This window comes from Lagopus muta, chromosome 15 (genome assembly GCF_023343835.1).
Source record: "Lagopus muta isolate bLagMut1 chromosome 15, bLagMut1 primary, whole genome shotgun sequence".
Taxonomy (NCBI): domain Eukaryota; kingdom Metazoa; phylum Chordata; class Aves; order Galliformes; family Phasianidae; genus Lagopus; species Lagopus muta.
This window is the reverse complement of record NC_064447.1, coordinates 7,013,823-7,034,033: the sequence shown is the minus strand read 5'-3', so window position 1 is coordinate 7,034,033 and position 20,211 is coordinate 7,013,823. Positions and strand designations below refer to the sequence as shown.

General features: G+C 45.8%; 2 long non-coding RNA genes across 3 annotated transcripts in view; both read right to left on the bottom strand.

The window, feature by feature from the left end:
* LOC125700715 (uncharacterized) overlaps nucleotides 1-15,685 on the bottom strand; it is a 141,645-nt gene extending 125,960 nt beyond the window's left edge. For both annotated transcript variants that reach the window (XR_007380029.1, XR_007380028.1), the window contains exon 1: nucleotides 15,633-15,685. This is a non-coding gene — a long non-coding RNA (uncharacterized LOC125700715). The remainder of the gene's footprint in view (nucleotides 1-15,632) is intronic.
* On the bottom strand, nucleotides 8,304-11,290 carry LOC125700718 (uncharacterized). The gene is made up of 3 exons (XR_007380033.1): nucleotides 11,222-11,290; nucleotides 10,461-10,548; nucleotides 8,304-9,482 (listed from the first exon to the last, which is right to left on the bottom strand). It is a non-coding gene; the product is annotated as an uncharacterized LOC125700718 (long non-coding RNA).
* Nucleotides 15,686-20,211: the final 4,526 nt, after the last annotated feature.

Genomic DNA, 20,211 nt, shown 5'->3' with positions numbered 1-20,211 from the left:
GAGGCCATATCCTAAATGACACACAACCACCTCACCTTGTACCCTTCTCAGGGCAGCCAAGTGTGCTCCCATTTAATGAGCAAGTCGTTGTGTTAGACCCAATTGTTTGAATTAATCCATTATTCCTGCATTTATTAATTTAGACACTTCAGCGATAAAGAAAATTTACAGCTGGATGTACCATGATTTCTTTCTGCTTGTATTTACAGAACATGCTATGATGCACTGTTCTCTTCCCAATGAATCACACAAACTGCCGCTGTCTCTCACGTACTTGAATATATTAAATGCAACAGTCTCTTTTATATTCTCTAGCACAGAGGAGTATCTCACACTGGCTACGGAGATTGCTCCAAATGTCATTGAAAGTCAGCAATCAAAAATCCCCAAAGTACTGGATGTCACTGACAATATTACAGTGCACAGACAGATGAACTGATGTCCAGCTCAGCATCTACTTCACAAGTTGGAAGCAAAGTGTTACTTGGAGAGCAGAAGCCTGTGCAGGATGGTGACTGTACAGCAAAGGGATTCCTGGAGCTCCACCCATGATTGCTATTAAGCCACCAATCCTTATTTTACAGCAATGCTAGTCAATTTTCTAGGAACCATCCCTTTGGCAATGAGGCTAACAGATGTGCAGAAGTAGTTATCTTCTACAAACCCACACTGCAATTTGAGCATATTGGAATCACCATCATACATGCCAGAAAAGCACAGTGCTGACCTGCACATCACCTTGCCTCAGAGCCATGGCACAGCTTTCCCAGCCCCTTACAAATACCAAGGTGACCTTCACAAAGTCAGAAGCAGAACATCACACCCAGCTGAGCACTGTCAGAGGTCATCCTGCATGGAGGAAGATGCCTGCAGAGCTGATGCTGAGTGCTGTGTCTGACTCCATCCCTGAGCAGAGGTGGAGAGGTGGAGAGGTTTGTGCCTCCCACCAGGAAGCCCAGCTAAAGCACGGTAACCCGAGCCTGATCACCAGGCAGAAACCAAGGGGACAAAAGCTCTGCCTGCCGCTTACATCTGCCCTGGAGAGAAGCACAGTGCAAACACGAACACACCTCAAAGAGCTGTACCTGCGCTGCGTGCAGCCCCCCCAGCTCCCAGCAGGGTCTGACACTGCCATCTGCTGACTCCTGCTTCAGCAGTTCACACTGCACCACCCAAACAGCGAGACAAGGTTAATTTTAATGCTTCACAAGTAAAACAGTGGATATATAAGCTGCCACTGAGCTAAAGACAGCTGAGAAGCAAGAAACCTTCTGGGTTTCACTAACTGCTGTTCCTGTTCCGCTCCAGATTTAGCCACCATTACAACAGGCACGACACAAATCAGTCAACAAAGATCAGCCATGGGAACAAGTTGATAGGCACGAGCATGCCAGAATGCTTTAAAAGCCATGATAACATGTGATACTCTTAGCTTATTTTAATTAACGCATGCAGAATGAACTAATTGTTGATGCCAGTGCAGTTGGTCCGGGAGCTACACTAAGCTGGAAGGACAGCCAAAAATTTGACAAAGTGCATGTTGTTGTGTATGCTACCACGTTGGCTGTGGCAGGGGCGGGAAGATAATCAGACCACAGACTGGAAAATGAGTACGCCAGAACACCCGTGCTCCCATCTTCATTAGCCAGTGCTTCCACCTTCATTAGCCAGTGCTCGCTTTTGTCTTAACAGCTCGTAGTGACCCAGCACAGGCAACTTCACTGGTCAGGTCACATGCAACTCTTCCTAATGAGGAAAAGAACAGTGTTAAAAATGAGATTTAGAGCACAGAGAATGAAGTGCTTCAGCCAGCTTTTATACCAAGTCAGGCAACAAACCTACCACAGCCAAAAAGCAACAGAATGCAATAAAGCAAGAATTGGCGTCTGGTTTTTGCATCCTGTGCAGTTTCCAAATCCCAAGAGCAGAGGAATGCAGATCACGATAGCTGACAGCTGCCTGCAAGCAGGAGGATTTGTGACTGCAGCAATGACGGAAGGGGCTGCCAGTGTCACAGCACCGAGCTCAGCCCTTTGCAGTTCCTGGCGCAGGCAGGGATGTTTCCTGCTATGCTCTTGTTCATTTTTTCAGCTGCTGTAATATTTACAAGCTGTAGAGGCTGGGTGATGATTTGGCCAAGGAGAGCTCTGCCATCAGCCCCTTCCAGCACCTCCAGACCGGGCTACGTGGCAGGCTGCTCTGCCCACCCATCACCAGCTCCTGGCTCTGTGCTCTTCTCAGCCACACCTCAGCTCCTGCTCACGCAGGAAGAGTGTTTCGCCCTCTTCCTCCCCAGTCCAAGGGCTGTCCATATTCTTCTTTCTCAGATTTCCTCCCACTCGTTATCTGGGAGTTTTAAAGGAATGCATCTACACCCACCCCAAACCCAGCACACAGCCTTTCCTCATACAGATACCTCTTCCCCGTTGCAAATACCCACCTGAAATGGAGGTTTAACCCATCCACCTACAACATCTTGGGCTCCATCCCTTAAGAAAACGAGAACTCCGATCACAACTGAACATCTCAGTGTTAAAGCACAAATCCAAAGCAAATTCTCAGCCTCGTCTTCTGCTACTTGCATTTCACATTAAATGGGGAACCTCTCTCTGGACATTATTCACTCAAGAAACTAAGAAATTAGGAATTCTCCCCATGCACTGTGAGCTGCTTATTCTAGTCAGACCAGGAATTATTTAGGCAAGAAACTCACAAACAATTTGTTGCAATGAATCATTTGAGAATTTAGCAATCTGCACACAGGCCATTTTTCAGATAGAACAAAGGAGGAATTCATCCAATAACTTAATTGCAAATTATTTTCTCATGTGTAACAGAAAGACTTTCCACTAGCTGTACCTCCTATGCAGAGATCTGAGTGCCTTCACACAGTAATGCAGCAGTACAGCTACGCCGGGAGAGGAGAAAATTGCTCTGCTGTAGAAACTGAGAACAATGAATCCGAGTTAGATGCTAAAAAAACCCACTAAAATAGCCTAAGTGATGAGTGACTGGAAATTGTGACTCTCGGATAATGACAGCTCAATAGATGCGTAGAAATTTTTTTGTTGTTCTGAGATGGGAAAAAAAAAAATTGAGATTTTGCCCTTTCCCAGTTCAACTCAAGAAGCTGGGTCAAGATATCTACATTTTGATACCCAAGAGCAAGCAAACAAAAACTATGAGGAATTTTGTCTGTTATCCTGTTATAGAATTAGATAGGTTTGCAAAATATTTTAAATGGGGATTTAGAATCCTATTTCTGCAGTTTCAGATGGCCCCAAACAAAACTCGGTCTCAGAGCCTTGCAGAAAATAGCACTCTCCCATCATCTCTTGTTCTGCAGAAATATTGAGCTCTTGAGCTCTGATCCCAAGGAAACCCCGACCTTTCTCTCTCCTCATTTCCATATCGTGTCTGTGCCCCAGAGTACAGAAGGACACTGCACAGGGCACTGATATCTTCAAACCTGATCTATTCTTCTCTTGTCTCCTCTTCTCACAGCCCACAGGGCATTTTTCCTGCTATTTTACATTGTGGATTCAGCCATTTAACGCAGTGCAGCAAAGAATCAGAGGAAATTAATAATGGATAGGCTCAATTGTCTTTGTCCCAAGAAGAGACAGAGCTTCAGCTTTCTTCATTTGAATAAAGGGAGTCTATTGGGGACATTTCCCCAGAAGGATCTCTTAAAGAACCAGTGGCACAACCTTTCCCTTACCCCATTTCCCAACTGCGTTGTGTCCCCTCCATTCCTCATCAGCTGAAGTACTCTCACCCAGTTTGGCAGTGAGCTGTGTAGAGGAGGGGACTCAACATGCTGCAAACACTGCATGTAGCCTTAGACCAAGGAAAGCAGGTCATCCCAACACCTGCAGGTATCAGCTTTTAGGCTGCTGTCTGCCAAGCTTTCTGTTCCTCCTGCCCTGCAGAATATATACCTTGGTGTGCAGGACGCCCACAGCCACCAGCAGCAGCACTCAGCAAGAGTTTCCCAAGGTCAGAAGAGTCCTACACATATGGGCATTCACAACCCAGCCCAAGGCATTTCAGCTGAGCAATTAACCCTCAGGAAGGGTTTTGCTCTTTTCAGCAGTCAAGGTTAAATGTCAGCAGACACATCTTGTTCTCTGGGCTAGCCAGGACTGATGGCTGCACTTTGCTATGATACACGCAGCACTGTATGAAGGTACAGGTTACGACAGCTGTCAGTTACAACAACCAAAAATAGCTATTTACAACTTCACTGAAGCCTCAGACAAAGAGAGACCTTAAAAATAGAGTTACAGCCGAGCCTCCCTTCAAATAGAGGCTGTACAAGACAAGAATATAACAACTGTGCTCACAGCTACGTCTGTGCTATAAGCTGTTGGTCAGCAGCAATACAAGCCAGTCCTCATGCAGCTTCATTTCTACTTTTGAGATTAGATATGTTTTAGTTTTTACTTGCATGGAGAAAGAGCTTTGTTCTTCCTCTGTGTTGCTGAAGACTACTCACTATCTGACATGAGAAAGCAAGTAGTAAGTGGATGTATTCAACATCAACATGGATTCACTAAGGAGAATCACTCTTGACCAACCTGGTAGCCTTCTACAGTGTCACAACCAGCTGAGTAGATGAGCAGTGGATGTCGCAAACCTCGACATCAGCAAGGCTTTTGATACTGTCTCCCATAACACCCCCATAGGTAAGCTTAGGAATTGTGTGACAGGGGAGCAGACAGTGACGTAGACTGAGAACTGGCTGACTGGTGGAGCTCAAAGGGCTGTAATCAGCAGCACAGAGCCTATTTGGATGCACCCTCAGCAAGTTGGCTGATGCTACAAAGCCAGGAGGGGTGGCTGACACACCAGAATGCTGTGCTGCCATTCAGCAAGACCTGGACAGAGAACATTATGAGGTTCAACAAGGACAGTCCTACATCTGGGTACGAGTCAAGAGAGCAGGGCTAATGAGGGCCAAAACACATATTACTATCCCCTGACTAGTCTAAGTCTAATTAAAACTCTAAGATCTCCAACGTCAGACACAAAATGAAGCTTGCATGGAAATTTATTCATCTAAAATGCATTTTTATATTTAGCTTACTTTAAAAAATGCTTAAGTAGAATATCACGTCAAAGGATCATTATGTTTTTAGCAAAATTAAGCCTTCAGAAGAGAATGTTCTGTTGTTTTAATCACCTACACCAGTTCTAAGTTCTATCATATAAACAAAATGTATTTTAATTGTGCCACATAAATTAACTCCACATACAAAAGAGAAATCAAGTACTTTAATTAAGGTTTGCGTGGTAGAAATATCCTTATCTACGCTAACTCAAAGGAAAGTACTTTCAAGACTTTGAAAATCAGTTTCATTACCTCCTTATAGGCAGAATGTCTTTGAAACAGGTGTTGTGGAGGGACAATGTGCTGCTCCACTGATTCAGGGCACCCTCCGCACTTTGCAGAAGCAATGAGCCTTCTGGTCTCACTTCCCCACGGCTCCTCCGCACCTGGACAGCCACCTCACTCAGCCATCAGCCCTCCTCCCCACCCTGCCTCCCACTGTGGTCAGCCCTGCACACCTCCCCTACCTCTCGCTGCACTCACTCATGGCCAAAGCCTGCTGATGCACACCAGTTGAGGAATATTTTTGTCCTTACCTCCTCCTGGCTGGGGGAGGGGGAGACTGTGGCACAGCTCACTAAGCGTCTTCCTAAGGATGCTGCAGCTGCCTTCATCTACAGCCAGCTCCTCTCTTGGCCCCTCACCCACACACACGTTAGAACTTATCTTCTGTGGAGGTAGCTAAGAAGCTCACTTACTAATTTGTCACTAATCCTACTGGAACTCAGTTTTTGTCCCAACAAAGCTCCCAAGTTGTCTTTAACCTTGGCTTATACTCTTACACTGTCATCACCTAATATTCCCAGCTCAGACATAAAACCAGGGATTTTCTGATGAGCTACCACTGGACTTCCTTAGAAACAAAGCACAGATGCCATCTGTAGCCCAAGATATTCCATAGTTTGCAAAAAAACAAACAAAAAACAACAAGACCTCAAATTCAGCCCCAATCTAGATCTCAGAACTGCTGCTCTGGAAAGGGGCTCTCCGTAGCTGTTAAAAGCAGAGCAAGCCTCAGTTGTCACACAATCAGCACAGCCAACTGAATTAGATATTTATGTGCCTAACAAGTTTGAATCCTGTAGGTAGGAAAACCTGCTGGGAGTGATTTGAAAAGACTAATGAGACTTTTCCCATCACCAGCCGGGTATATTCTCCTTTAAAGGTTTATGAGCATGTCATTTAGTTTCACTACAGCTTTTGCAAAATCATTAATGAACTTGCAAAAACAGTTAGAGAGATAGAAGGGCAAGAAATGCATGCGTTAGCTTGAAACCTGTGAGTAGCTGAAGCAGAGAAGAATGCACTGCTTTGAAAGCATCAGACACAAGATCCTGATGTTTTATGCCTGTTAATATTATCATCCCTATTTTTGTTTCTGCTAATCTTAATGTGGAAAAATATCTTCATAGAACACGATCCTGGCATCTCTGCTGCTTATTGAAACAAGAAGGACGGCAGAACAACCTCACCAGAGTAAACAGAAGATGTGAATGTCAAGCCATGTGAAATGCACCTCATTAATATCTGCATAAACCAAATAGAAAAGGCACAGACGTTGTACAGACTGGGTCTGACTTTGATCCTTGGCAGGTACCTTTGAAAAACTCCCAGTCAAATCAGCTCTAAACGGCAGAGAAAAGTGAATGTTCAAGAGGAGAAAGTACCTCGATTCACAGAAGTCTTTTCTCACTTTGGGTGCTCATGGGCTATTTTGGCTAGGAGAATCACCACACACCACAACCACTGAACACACTGACTCTTTTTTCCCCTTAGAAAGGCACTTTCTCTTTTTCTGAAAAAGGGAAAACGACAAGCGGGAACAGACACTGAGTGAGTGCATCTCTAACCCTGCTCTTCTTCAGGATGACACATTCCCACTCAACAAGCAAAGCCAGCTCTCCAGCAGCACAAATCACCCATTGCTTCAGGGACCGCAGTCTGCCTATATCGCAGCCCATTCGGTGGAGCAGAGGGCAGCAGGAAAGGTCTCTCTGGAGTGGATGGAGGCACAGGACTGAACTGCAAGGTCCTGCCAGATGCACAGCAAGAGCCTGAGCTGCACAGGGGCTGCCAATCTCAGTGCAGCCATCAAGCTGCTCCCTCGCTGACTTCCAGCTGCTTGGCAGCCCTCGGTCTGCCTCTTCCAGCAGAGCAGCAGACAGCTCAGTGCCTGGATACACCCAACAGCGTACGCCTCTTTATTTGTATCTGCCTCCATTATGAAGGAGGTGCTGATTAGTTTTAGAGAGGCTGTGCGGCAGGCAAGAGAAAGCAATGACCAACTTGCTTACCTCAAACTTTTCTCCTCTGCAATATTGCACTCTTAGCCTTGCACAACTGGGTACAATTCACCACACTTGCAAGTGATTTCTCCAGTTTCTCTGATCAGTTTCTAAAGCACTCAGACAAACAAGTGCTAATTTAGAAAATGGAGACAGCAAGCTTTTTTTTTTTTTCTTTTAATCTTGGAAACATGCAGGTTTGGTCAGCTGTATGGCAAAAATATAGCTAATACTGATCAAAATTAATGTCAGTTCTGGATTACTTAGAGGCTAAGTTTCAGGATTAAATGCAATAGAAACTTGCTGCCTCTAAGAAAGTCTGAAAACAAGTCCCTTCTCCTCTGCACATTAATGACCTGTAACTGGCAAATGGGATCACAATAGTCTGTCCCATTGCAGCCTGATGAGTTAGGTAATGTCTGGAAAGCATTTGGACCTCAGAAAGGGGAACGTTTTCTGAGCAGTTTCAGTTGTTATGTAACTAAGTCACATTTAGAAATAGAGCTTGGCTGCCTCAGTCATGCCATCACTTACATGTGATTTAACCTACGTGCTGGGCTCTCTCTTCTAGTAGCTATGGATAGTCCCAGTTTGGGCCCAGAATGCCAAAGTCTGGGACAAATACAGAGAGCTCCTGGCTGCAAGTCAGGCCATCCTGGAGAAAAGAAACGCATACAAATGGCTAGAGTCAGCTCACATAGAGGAAAAAAAGCAGGATGTCTGCCATCCCCTACACCCACACTAACTGGATTGGACTGAGCAGGACTGGTCCACAGCCCAGAAAAAGTACTAGAAATCTTGGCAATGACTTCAGTCAATTTGAACCACGCTCAGCGACTCGCAGGTTTTAGCTGGTATGAAACGCTAGCTCCAGCCTCTGCTTCCAGGAACAGCTGCATTGTGCCTTTTGCTGCAGTGACCGTCATCTTGCACAGACTGCCCTGTGCATACCAGCAGAGACTGCAAATGCCTGCTGTCACTCCAGAAATCTGTTCACTCCAGTATTTGCTCTGCTGTATCCATTTGGTCCAGCCACTGTGCTTAGCAGGGAAAATTGCATTTAAAGGTTCTACAGAACAGTCATTCCTCCTTTCCACAACCTGTTCCAGTATTAATTGCTTTGTTTGGATTCTCCTCTCATCTCTCAAACCTTTCTGATGGGAATAAAACATGCAGTAGATGACAACTTTCAAGTCATTTTCATGTCATCTCTGATAGCTGCTGTAAGAAGGTTACTGATACTGCTATTAATTCTTTAATTTCAATTTTCCTTATACATTCCTGCCCCCAGCAAGCCCTCAACATGAAATTATTTCTGAACCGTTTCCAGTCTGTTCCTGATGTTGCTCTCAGAATGATCTGAAGACAGATAATACAGCTGTCATTTCTCAAGGCTCCCCTGCCATGCTTTGATAAAATCCAAATCATGGCTTTGATAGTGCCAGATTTTACAAGCCTATTAAGCTGTCTCTGCCAAGTGATGGTTTTCTCTTTACAAGCTGTGGGCTGACACAGGGTTTCCAGGCTCCACAACGTTTAACATCCCATCTTCACCCAACTGCCTGCATTTTTTTTTTTTTTCCAATTCGACTGCCCATTATACCAGCAGATTCAGCATAGCCACAAGGAGCAATTACCTTATTTGTCCACAAATAGGATGATGATGAGAAATATTTGCATTTAAATAGGAAAACAAACCCTATTAGTGAAGATATCCTGCACTCCCATTCTGATTTCTGCTCCTATCCCCCCTTTATTTTTCCCCTCTGACAGATCTCCATTCACCAAGGCATCCAGCATTAGTTTGGTCTCTCCTAAATATGATAAATTAGAAATTAAACCCATGTCCAAATGCTGCGTGAAAATCCCACCAGCTTCATTGAGCCTCAGCCACAGTCAGACAGTAGGGAAGTGGAACAGGTGGGATGAATGAGCTCTTCTTCATTCCAGCACTGTTTCGTAACAGTCAGACGCTCGCTATTCTGATGTGCAAACTGGCTCTTGTGGGTGGTAGCTATCCTTCCTTCCTCAGTCCTCCCAGATTTTGCTCACATGTCACGCTGCACAGGTGAGCAGACATTAATCTGTAATTAAACAATGACTCACTTTCTGAGTTGCCCACCTTGTGACTTTGCACAGGGTTAACCAACTCTGATGCTAAATAGCCAAATAACAGAGCTCAGAGCAAAAGAAATATTCATCACAAACAGCAATGGCTCTTCTGGCCAACAGCACAGCCTGCACATGGCAGATGGAGGCTCTGAATCACAGTCAGCAGCTTCTCTCTAACTGCTCACACACCTAGAATGAGCCATCTCCGTGGTACCTAACGCCTCCATGGCAGGTATCAGACCCAGCTTCCCCTCCAACATTCCCATCCCCACCTTCCATCTTGATGGTACAAAATCCCACCAAAATGCGTGGTCCCAACAAAAGCAGTTCATGTTTCCCCACCCAGCTGAAGCCTAGCCAAGCCTGAAGCTAGCTGGAAATCATCTCATGTTGACAAAGGACAATTAAGCTGCAAGCAAATGGTTTTGAAACAGAGATCAGAGGGAGAACGTTCTTACTTTGGGAGTGCTAATAACATGCAGACAAGTGACCTGGTAGCAAACAGCAACCTGGCAAGCGGTGCTAATACTTGCTCACAGACCCAGCTGCACTGTGAGCACATTGCTTCACTGGATTACTGCAAGGCTGCAGATTTGGGAACCAAAAAAATGGTTACATTTACAAGACAGAAAACAGTGATTCACAGAAGCAATGTTCATGGAAAACAATTTTTACTTAAACTCTCTGAGGTATTGATGCCAGTCTTACATGGCTGCAAGTTGGGCAACATGAGGGCAAGCTGTTTTGTATGAAGACCTGAGAAGTCCCCAGGAGAACTGCTCCCAGAGCAAAGAGCCAGCTTTCAGAGTGCAATGAGTGTTTTCAGAGTGCACAGAAATGAGCTTAAACAAAAGCCAAAACAAAACCACAGCCTGAAGAATTCCTGCAAAGACAGACCAAGAGTTTGATGTGTCTGAATAAAACAAAGGGACAACTCAACTGATACTCACAGGTACTTGCACAGGGAAGAGATAGCCAAGAGTAAGCCTCATCGAAAGAGGACCCAATGGGCAGAAACTGAAGTCACGTACATTCAGCCTTGAAATGAAAATTTGTTTACCAGAAGTGAAAGTAATTAAACCACTGAAATAGCTTCCCCGGGGAAATGGCAGGCTTCCCCACCAGGAAGTATATCGCTGCCGGGTGATGTACTTTAATCTTCTTAATCTACCCTCCATCCAAGCATGCCAAACAGACATATTGCAGTGGTCCCCTCCCACGTGGCCTGCCTCAAGGCTAATGGCCTTTGGCTTACAGCTGCCCTGCTGGAAACCAAGAGCCTGAAGCCAAGGAGAGCTCCATCCCAAGCCAAGGGTTGGCTCTGACTCCCCTGGCAGGCTCTGTGGAAACCCGGGGACCTCCAGACCACACCAGGCTCAGAGCTCCTCAGCTCTCGGCAAACTCCCAGAGCAATTTCCATCTCCACACAGGGAGTCTTGGCTCAGCTACCCAGCAGTTCCTCCGCATTTCAAAGTTTTCCAGTCTTTCCCCTGCCCCATAATTCCTTCTCCCAGCAAAGTCTGAGTTTATATGCAGAAACAGAACCTGTTTATTAATCATATTCTAGTCCAAAAAAGAATGATAGCTGTAATGCTATAACACGATGGAAAGTGCAGCAATGACAGCGTAGTAGCAAAGTCCTAGGCTGCAAGTGAGGATATGCTCAATGCAGCAGCCATAGACACAGAAACAAAGGAAAAAATCTTCTTACCTTCTGAAGGCCTCGCATACAGAGAAATCTCCAGCAAAATACCCTTGCCTCCACTGCCAACCCTTAAATGAGGTCTGGGAGGGGATAGATCCTGGCTCTACCCTTCCAGTCACTCAGGTACATTGCATGCAGCTGAGCTCTTCTGAGTTGGCCCTGTCTTCCCACCAGGTGCTCAATCACTGTTTCAAGCTGCGACTCAGCATTTCAGCTACAACAGCCCACCTCAGCAAGGTTCTCGCCTCCTAGCAGAGTGCTGTGAGCAGAACTCACCTACAGGGCTGCCAACCAGGTCTCTCCAGTTGCAGAAAATGTCCAGAACTGTGAACTGGCAATGGGACAGGAGAGGCTGGAACAGCCACTTGCAACATGTACTGCTAGCCTGCTTGGATCCTCACAGACCAGTACGCTCTGCCTGTATCTCAGTATGGGCTTATCTTCCTCAGTGCTGTTGCAGAGGACCTCTCTGGGACCTTCTTTCCCAAATGAGCATGTGGGGCAGCAGACCAAAAGCTTGTACAATGGCTAGCAGAAGCAATTTGCTCCCAGTGCAAGGGTCAGGCAACATAGCTCACTCTGAATTCTTCCTAGGCTTTCCTGACACGTGGAAGAGGCCAGTTAAACAGCTAAACAGTACTGCTTGCCCACTTGCTTTTCCATTCATTATACATGTTTCCAAACAAGAGAATTTGCTGCAGCATACACAACAGAGACACATTTGTGCTTGCCTCCACATTGCTGACTCCAATAACCACTTTAAGATGGCAAGAAAGCCAAGTTATGTGGCAGTAATTTTCCAGCATGAAGAGATGAGGTCAGTATCTGCCTATTCTACTTTAGATTTTCCAGAACAAGCATGAGCCATTTCTTTTTATGCGCTGCAGCACCTTTAAAGCATACAGTAGGTTGTTTCTTAACGACCTGGAACATCTTGCTTGATGAGATCTCTTCTCAAATTGTTATTTTCCTCCAGCTGGGTTAGGGCTGTCTGGCTTTGGCACAACAAGAAAAGCACACACATTTTCTGTGATTTAAGTATTGCAAAGACTCAAGCGTCCACGTGGCAGAAGCAGTGCTCAGACATCCATCCCTTCCTACCACTGTCCAGAAGGGAACATTCCCCTTCCTCCTCCAGATTACCCCAACTTCAGGAGAGCAGATCCAGCTGTCATCCATGTACTTGAGTATGCAGGTAATTTTCCCTCTGACCCACCAGACAATATGACAGAAACAGACAGCATCTTAGAACATATGCAACATATGCACAAGGTATGTGGTGCAAATGCCTTTCTCAGTAACAACCACCTGTGTGCAACACAGCCATGGTGCAAGTGTTGCTGCCAGATAAGTTCACCTGTCACAACTGATGGATCCTCTTTAAGCACCTGGCCAACTTGCAGTTACTTGCTTTTACAACACCTCCAGCTTCATGACAAATCTACCCATGCTGCTGCTTAAATATACGTATACTTCACAAATAGCCATGCAGGGCTTTTATTCTTCAAAGGAAATTCCCAGTGAGGCCACTGTTTCCACTCCACTACTCTCGCTCCACTGACACCAGGTGTCCACCCTCCCCAGCACTCACCAAGCAGCAGATGTGTGGCAGAATACATTGCACAATCTGTTAGAAAACAAAAATAATCCTGCCTGAACTCATGACTAAACAGACAGGTTTAATTACGAGTATGATTTGACAGAAAGAATTTCCCAATCAAGCCTTTCAAAGCACTCTCCCAAAAATAGACAAGGATCCCAGGAATGTCAGCAAACGTACACTTGCATCGCCCCTGTTGGTTGCAGCAAAATCCATTTTACAGAGAACCTGATGCTGGAGGTTTCCACAGTTTGCCTAAAGAAGTCAATTGCAAGTGATTATCAACCAGTGATAGAAAGAGTCCAACACTGCAGCACATTTCATCCACGTGCAATATTCTACCTAAAGTACATGGTTTTTTATTAAGTTTTGTGCTGTTGATTTCACCCACAGAAGAACAGAATAGAGGTGATTCCTAGCTTTTCTGCATCCTCCTGGCATGCCCTTGACTACAGAATACAGAAGCTAACTTATGTCTTTCCTAGCTATTTTCCAAAGATCCACCTTGAGTTTCTGAACAGACATTATTTTGTGGTCACTGCCACTCACAGAGTGGCCCAGAAAAAAATGTAAGGACTCCTTCATCCTCATTGCAGTTTGAGACAAAGGAGCTCTCTGGGCTACTCAGAAGCATAGAACAAAGAAGAGACCAGATTGAGTGTTTTTTTTTCTTAGACCAGATTTCTCAGAAGCAGGTACAACAGAAATTTCCATCTATTACTGCTGCTCACTACCAGATTGGTTTTTCAGATCAGGCAGGGACAGCCCAGGCTCAGCAATTTGGACACCCTAAGTTCCATCCACATCCACATGCACCTCTGAAGGCTGATGTCTAAGGTCTCCGAACTGTTGCTGTTCCCTGATTTCACACAAAGCCAAGGACAGACTCTGCTACTTTAAGATCTCTGTGCACATAAGCAGAGTTAGGCCTAAATCAATGCTCACAATCAAACTGCAGATGAAATTGGAAGAAATGTTTCCTTGAAGAACAGTTTCTTTCTTCTAGAAGAGACAGAACAGCTGGGGTTATGTTCCCAGTGATCCTGAGCTTCCCTTTGCTACAGCTGAACAACCATTCCACGTATTTTGGTAGGTGAACATGCAGAGCTGTTGTTTCCACTATGTGGGCACACAGTCCTCTGGGGAGGGTCACCATGGTTTGACCCAGGCAGCACAGCACCATTTCCCCTTGGGACACATAAAGCTTTCACCAAACTTCCTCTCCACAACTTCAAACCATTAGCAAAGACAGCGTAAAAATTCGGGTGGAACAGTTACAAGTTACATCCCTAAAGATGAAACACCAGCTTACAGGTACCGCACAGCAGATGGACCTATCTTTTATTCCAGCAGTTTATACTACAAGCAGGTCTGTGAGCACACACACAGGGCAGGCACTCCTGCATGGCTGTACCTGTAATTGTAACTTCAGGCTGCCTTAGCCTGACCCTTCTGCAGAACAGTGTTAGCAGGAGCCCCCCCGTCTTTGACCTCTGCCTACTGTCTGTAGTGATATTTACAGATGCTTTAGTTTCCCCTGCTCTGTGGGCTGGTTCCCAAAGCCTTTTCATATTTGAGACATGTCAAGAAAATAGAAACACTGACAGGGAAACTAATTCAAGCATCGAGGGACCAAACTACCATTAAAACACTAACACACGCAGGAACACATACTAATGTGCTAAGGAACGGTAGCCAATGAAAAAGAATAGGTAATTTTCTTCTGTCTCCCACTCTTTTTATGGTTCATATTACCTGTCATAAGCAGCTACTGCAGAGCCCATACTGAAGCACAAAGGAAAAGGAGGGGGCAGCTCAGCATATGCTATAAGACATCCACCCTCAAACTCTGCCCATCAAAGGGAATTTAACGTCCAGACATCTACCATTTAAGAAATAAAGTAAAATGGTGAGAATGGACTGCAAAATGCTTTTTCTGCCATTACACTCACTGCTGAGGGAAAACATTTTTGATGGGGTGACCTTTGCATGGAGCTGTGTTCATACTGAAATGCATTTTGCTGGCCATGAAAAAAGCAGCTCCTTCTGACAGCTGAACGCAATATATAGGGACTATTTAAGAGAAGCTGCTTTACAAACAGCAGGTGGCAGATAACAATTAGTTTTAGACTTCTATTCTGGTAGTGATAGGGAAAAAATATATCTGCGTTAGTCACAATGTGCTTGATACCACAGCAGAGACGAGGCTCTCCTTGTCTTCTTTCCCATATTTTATTAAGGCATTGCCTTAATTCCATCATACACAAACACTTCCGTTTGCACTTTTGTCGGTTCCCAAATCTATCACCCCACGGTTTAGCTCAGTCCTAAATACATCACATGTTTACATACATTAAATGCAAACACTAAGCTGTGGGAGAGCTTTACGACGCCTTGCAGATCAGGGTACAAACCTAAATCTATGGAGCGAGGAGAAGGAAGGCAGAAAAAACAAGCCCTCACACAAGATTATCTTCACTCAAAGCCTGACCTTTTGCCTTACACCAGTGCCCCCAGCAGGCACAGGAGGGCAGAGCCGTGTCAGAGCCCAGCGCAGAGCCGTTCACATCCCTCCAGAGACACCGGTTTCGCTGTTCCCTCTCAGGGCTGGCAGTCTTGGAGCAAACCGGCCCTCGTGGGCCCATGGAAGGCACGCAGAAGGAACCATGCACACAAGCACCCCAAGCAAAGCCTTCCAACGAGACACCAGACCACTCCAGCACACCTGCAGCCACACTGTGACCCCACAGTGGGGTCAGTTGCCATTACGTGCCCCAGTACCAACCCACCCCACAGGGAAAAGGGCCCCTCGCTCACCTCGTCCTCAGCAGGCAGAACCCAGCCAGCACTTCCATGCAGGTCACCTTCACCAGCCCACCAGGACGGGCCAGGCCCAGCACAGCTGTGAGCAGCCCCAGGTGGGGCAGAGCCGGCAGCCATCTCGGGTGGCAGCCCTCAGCAGCACAGCCCTCCTCATGCTGCTGGGCCGTGTCTGTTTACTGCCAGCTGCAGGGATATCTAATTCCTCCAAAAACATTCCTCCAAACTGGATCTTCCTTCTATTGATGGCCTAGCATGCGAGAAGAAAAGCATGCAGCTGTTCTGGTAGTGGCCATGAGGCTCATGAAGGGCTCGATGTGGAGGAAGCTGAGCTGCCATGTGAACGGGAGGTACGGAATGCACGATTGCAGCTTAGCAAAGGGGAGCCAAAATGGCGGAAGCAGCACTGTGACTGCAGCGCAGGGCAGATCCTGCCTCTCCAGAGCTCTCTGCAGGGCGTTCCTACATGCAGGCAGGTCAGTGCTTCTTTCCAACTGGGTGTCATCTGCAAACTTACTGAGGGTGCACTCAGTCCCCTTGTCCAGTTTTATCAGGATGGGCTCCACTACTGACCCCTGGAGAACACCACTGGTGCCAATCACCAGCTGGATTTGCCTCCATTCGGCACCACTGTCTGGACCCAGTCCTCCAGCTTCTTCACGCTCAGGCTGCTCTGAGTATGCAGCATCATTTTGCTACAAAAAGGACCGGTTTCACCGTGCCATCTGCAGAAAACCGACCGTTTTCCTCAGCCTGTCAAACACTTGCTAGGAGTGATGGAAGCGAGGCCACGGTGGTGGCAGAAGAGCACTGTGTGGTCTGTGGGCTGAGGGTGCAGTGTGAGACACCAGACAGTGACCCACGGGGAGAGACAAAGAGATTTACGGAGCCCATTCCCATCCAGGCAAGCGTGTAAATGAAAGAGCAAACAAAAACTAATAAAAAATATATCTTGTAAAAAAGTTATTTGGCCATAAATGAACACCAGGGTGGCAGCATCAGACATGACAGTTCCCAGACATGTTTTTTCCTGAAGGTCAGGCAGCCCTTTGCCTAATAAAATTTGAGAAGTGTGCCTATAAAGTCTATTCCTGCCTCTGTTCTCTGCCTGCAGAGAAAATATATGTGCATAAGCCTGTATTTCAGATAGCTGTAGCCAAGGATAACTCAAAAGATCTTCTCTGATAAAAACATCCTTTGTTGCATGGCAGCTCCCAAACGATGATTTTGGTAGAACCTAGGCACAGTCACATGAAAAGCTATACGCAGCCACAAAATGCAACAAACAAAAGTATGTGAATTCAGACAACGCTTTAATCATTCTAATATCAGCTGAAGCATTGAAAATGTGATTAGCATATAGTTAGGAGACATTTCTCCTTTGCATCTAAAAATACCATGGCAGCTCTGGAAGAGAGCAGTCAGCAGCAGACAGGAGAGTTGCACCTTTGTCTGTGAGAACCAAAAGGGCCCCAGGTGCTTTTCTGGTGTTATGGGAAATTGCACATCATTTTTCAAGGAGTTTGATTTTTATGACACCTAGCGTAACAAATTCATCACGGTCAGCCCAAAAGAATCCCAAAAAGAATCCAAGACATAGACAGCACACATTGGTCTCCTTTGATAAAAGGCCAGGTATCACCTGTAGCTCAAAAACTAACATGTATTTTTTAAACATAGGCTCTCCAAATGATCACCTAAAGCCTGAAGTGAGAAAAATCACATAGAGCCCAATTTTGTGACTGCGATTTGCACCATGCTCCCACACAGCAGCAACACCAACAAACTCCATGGACGGCTCTCAGCTGGGTTCATCAGGCAGCACTGCCTCTCAAAGCCATCACAGCCTGGTGGGAGGTGGATCTGCGCATGTGGAAGGCTTACCTTCAGTTTTTTGAGCTTTGGATCAAGACTGCTTGCACAGACCTTTAAACGTGAACTTCACTGAAATTCATTGAGAAAGATGAGTTCAGAATGTACTCTCTACTAAAGGTCACTGGTTCAGGGATGAACTTTACCAGGCAGGAGTGGGCACTGACCAGGATCAGCCCTTATCCTCCAGACTGACCATAGATTACCATGTACTTCAGACTGAGTTTGAAAACAAGGACCTGAACAAGGACCATTCTCCACACTGCCCTGTGCTCCCCATATAATATCAGCTGTTGTTCTAGGCAGACAGCTCTGTTTTTACTTAATTCTATGCCTTTTGTTATGTTTTTAATGTTAATTTCACCAAGATTCATTCCCACAGCTGCGCCTTCTGCCTTCCTCCAGCTTTTGTCCTTTATTTTTACTGCTGGAGTCAGAGATGATTATTTCTAAGAAAAAGATTTCAGCTGCATTATGTTGATGCTAAGTGCTGTTTCTTCTGCCCTGTCTGATTTTCCATGCAAGATGCTTTTCATATAGTTTGAAGTGTTTGTTATTTTCAAATCGGTTGCCATGTCTCCAAGTTTCCATGTTTCCAAATTTGCCATGAAAAGCGGGGAAGAGAAGGCCACAGCATCAGCGCTGCTCTGGGGCACTGTCACCTCCCACAGTGGCACTGAGGTGGCTCTGAGTGTGCCTCAGGCAGCAGGAACCTTCCTGCAACAGGGTCTATTTTGCCGAGGCAGCAACAAGATGGCTTTGGCTGCCGGTCCACAAACTGTGACACTCTTGTCCCCAGCAGCACGTGCTCCAGCTGACGCGGAGATCCTCAAGTCCTCAGCTGCTACAGGGGACACTTATCTGACTTCAGCCAATTCACTGCTGTAACTCAGCACGTGGGGTTTTACTCCCTGCCTACTTATCAGGTCCCACATCAACATAAATCATCCACAGCATGCTGAAAAACAGCACCTTTGTGCCCATGAGACCCTCACCCCAGGCAGCATCCCATGGCCTTGTGAAACGATATACAGTCAGAGCCATGAAACTGTGCAAGAACTATTGAAAGCTACTGCTGGCTCAGCAGTTTTATTTTCAATCTAAGCAGCTGCTTTTTTTTTTTTAATAGTTTCTTCCCTTTTTGGCATTTTCATTAGAAGACCAACAGGAAAAGAAAAGCACAAAAAACCTCAACAATCTCTGAATTAAAGCTATAAGCAGCCTGACACCTGGTAATGAGATATTTCAAGCCACAGCCTGGCACTTTTATAGTATTTCTAAACCTGTGCTCAGTCACGTGAATGTCAGAAGAATGGGAAGTTAGTTACTCCTGGGCATACGTCTTAAGGTTTTTCATCTTACATTTCAGCAATGGAAGAATACAGTACAAATAAAGCAGGCAAATACCTGGCAAGTACATACTTTTGCCACACCATAATTATTCTCCTCAACAAAAAGGTTTCCAGAATGGCTCCCGAGACAGCATTCAGCATTCCCAGACGACCTCAGAAGCTCTTGGCTCCTCATTTGAAATACTTCATGATTTTTCTTCAGGAAACAGAACTCAGGCAGTGCCCGTCTGCCCAGCCCATTATCTTCCCTTCTCTGCAAGGCACCAGACAATTCCTCTAAGTCTGAACAAGGCACTTGTTCAAGATTTTCCATTTCTGTGTTTTTCCATTGAATTATAAACAGAAGAGATAAGAAGTCTTACACCTGTTCAAAGCGGTGACAGGAAGGCAGGTGCCCATGGAGCCACTTGAGCACTACCAGATTTGCCCAGAAGCTGCTGCATCAGTGTGGGCACTTCAGGGTGCACAGCTACAGCAGGACAAGCTCTGCTCTCACTGGGTGCTGTGTTCCTGCAAACATGGCACCCCCAAACCTCAGTGCAACTTGAGGCATGACACGGACTCTAGAAACATGGAGAAGAAATGGCAGCTATAGTGGAAAAACTATAAAAAGGGCAGGTGAGCAGCAGGGCACCAGGTCCCAGCGCAGCCAGCAGGACCCAGGTGGACACGATGATCTTTATGGCTCCTTTCCAACTTGGGATAATCTATGACTGAGCAAACTCTGGGAAGTGAGCAGTGCTCCCTGCAGTTTGCCAGGAAAGCAGTGACATGGCGTCAGGGCGTCTCATCCTTCTAGGAGCACCAAAAGGACAGCAAGCTATGGAGACAGGGAAGAAGAGCTGGCCTCTTGTGCCATCATCTCATCTGCTGTTTGGCACAGGAAGGTTTTCTCCAAGCACAGCCCTGCTGAGGCCACTTGCTCAACTCCATCATGTGATGCCATCCAACACTGCTGCTAATTGGAGAGACAGAAAAATCATCTGCATTCTGGCCATAACAATCCATTGTTATTTTTATGCATGCACACGTAGACAAGAGTAAAGAACCCTTCTCATTTCAAGCTGTGCTATTATGCTAACTACAGAGAAATAAATATGCCACACTGTAGCTAATAAGTGTCATTCACATCAGTATTTATTCCAAACATGTTTCCCCCATCACGTCTGCTCTGCCTGGAACTGCTCATCACAGAAGAGGAGACCTTTATTTCTCATGATTCAAGAAGACAGGAGAGAGTTAGCAATTAAAGCACACTTTTGTACAATTTAATTCTTTTTATTTCAGCTACCAGAGCATGTTACCTGTCAGCACTGTATCTATTGCTGAGCCAACTATCAGCACTAGGATCA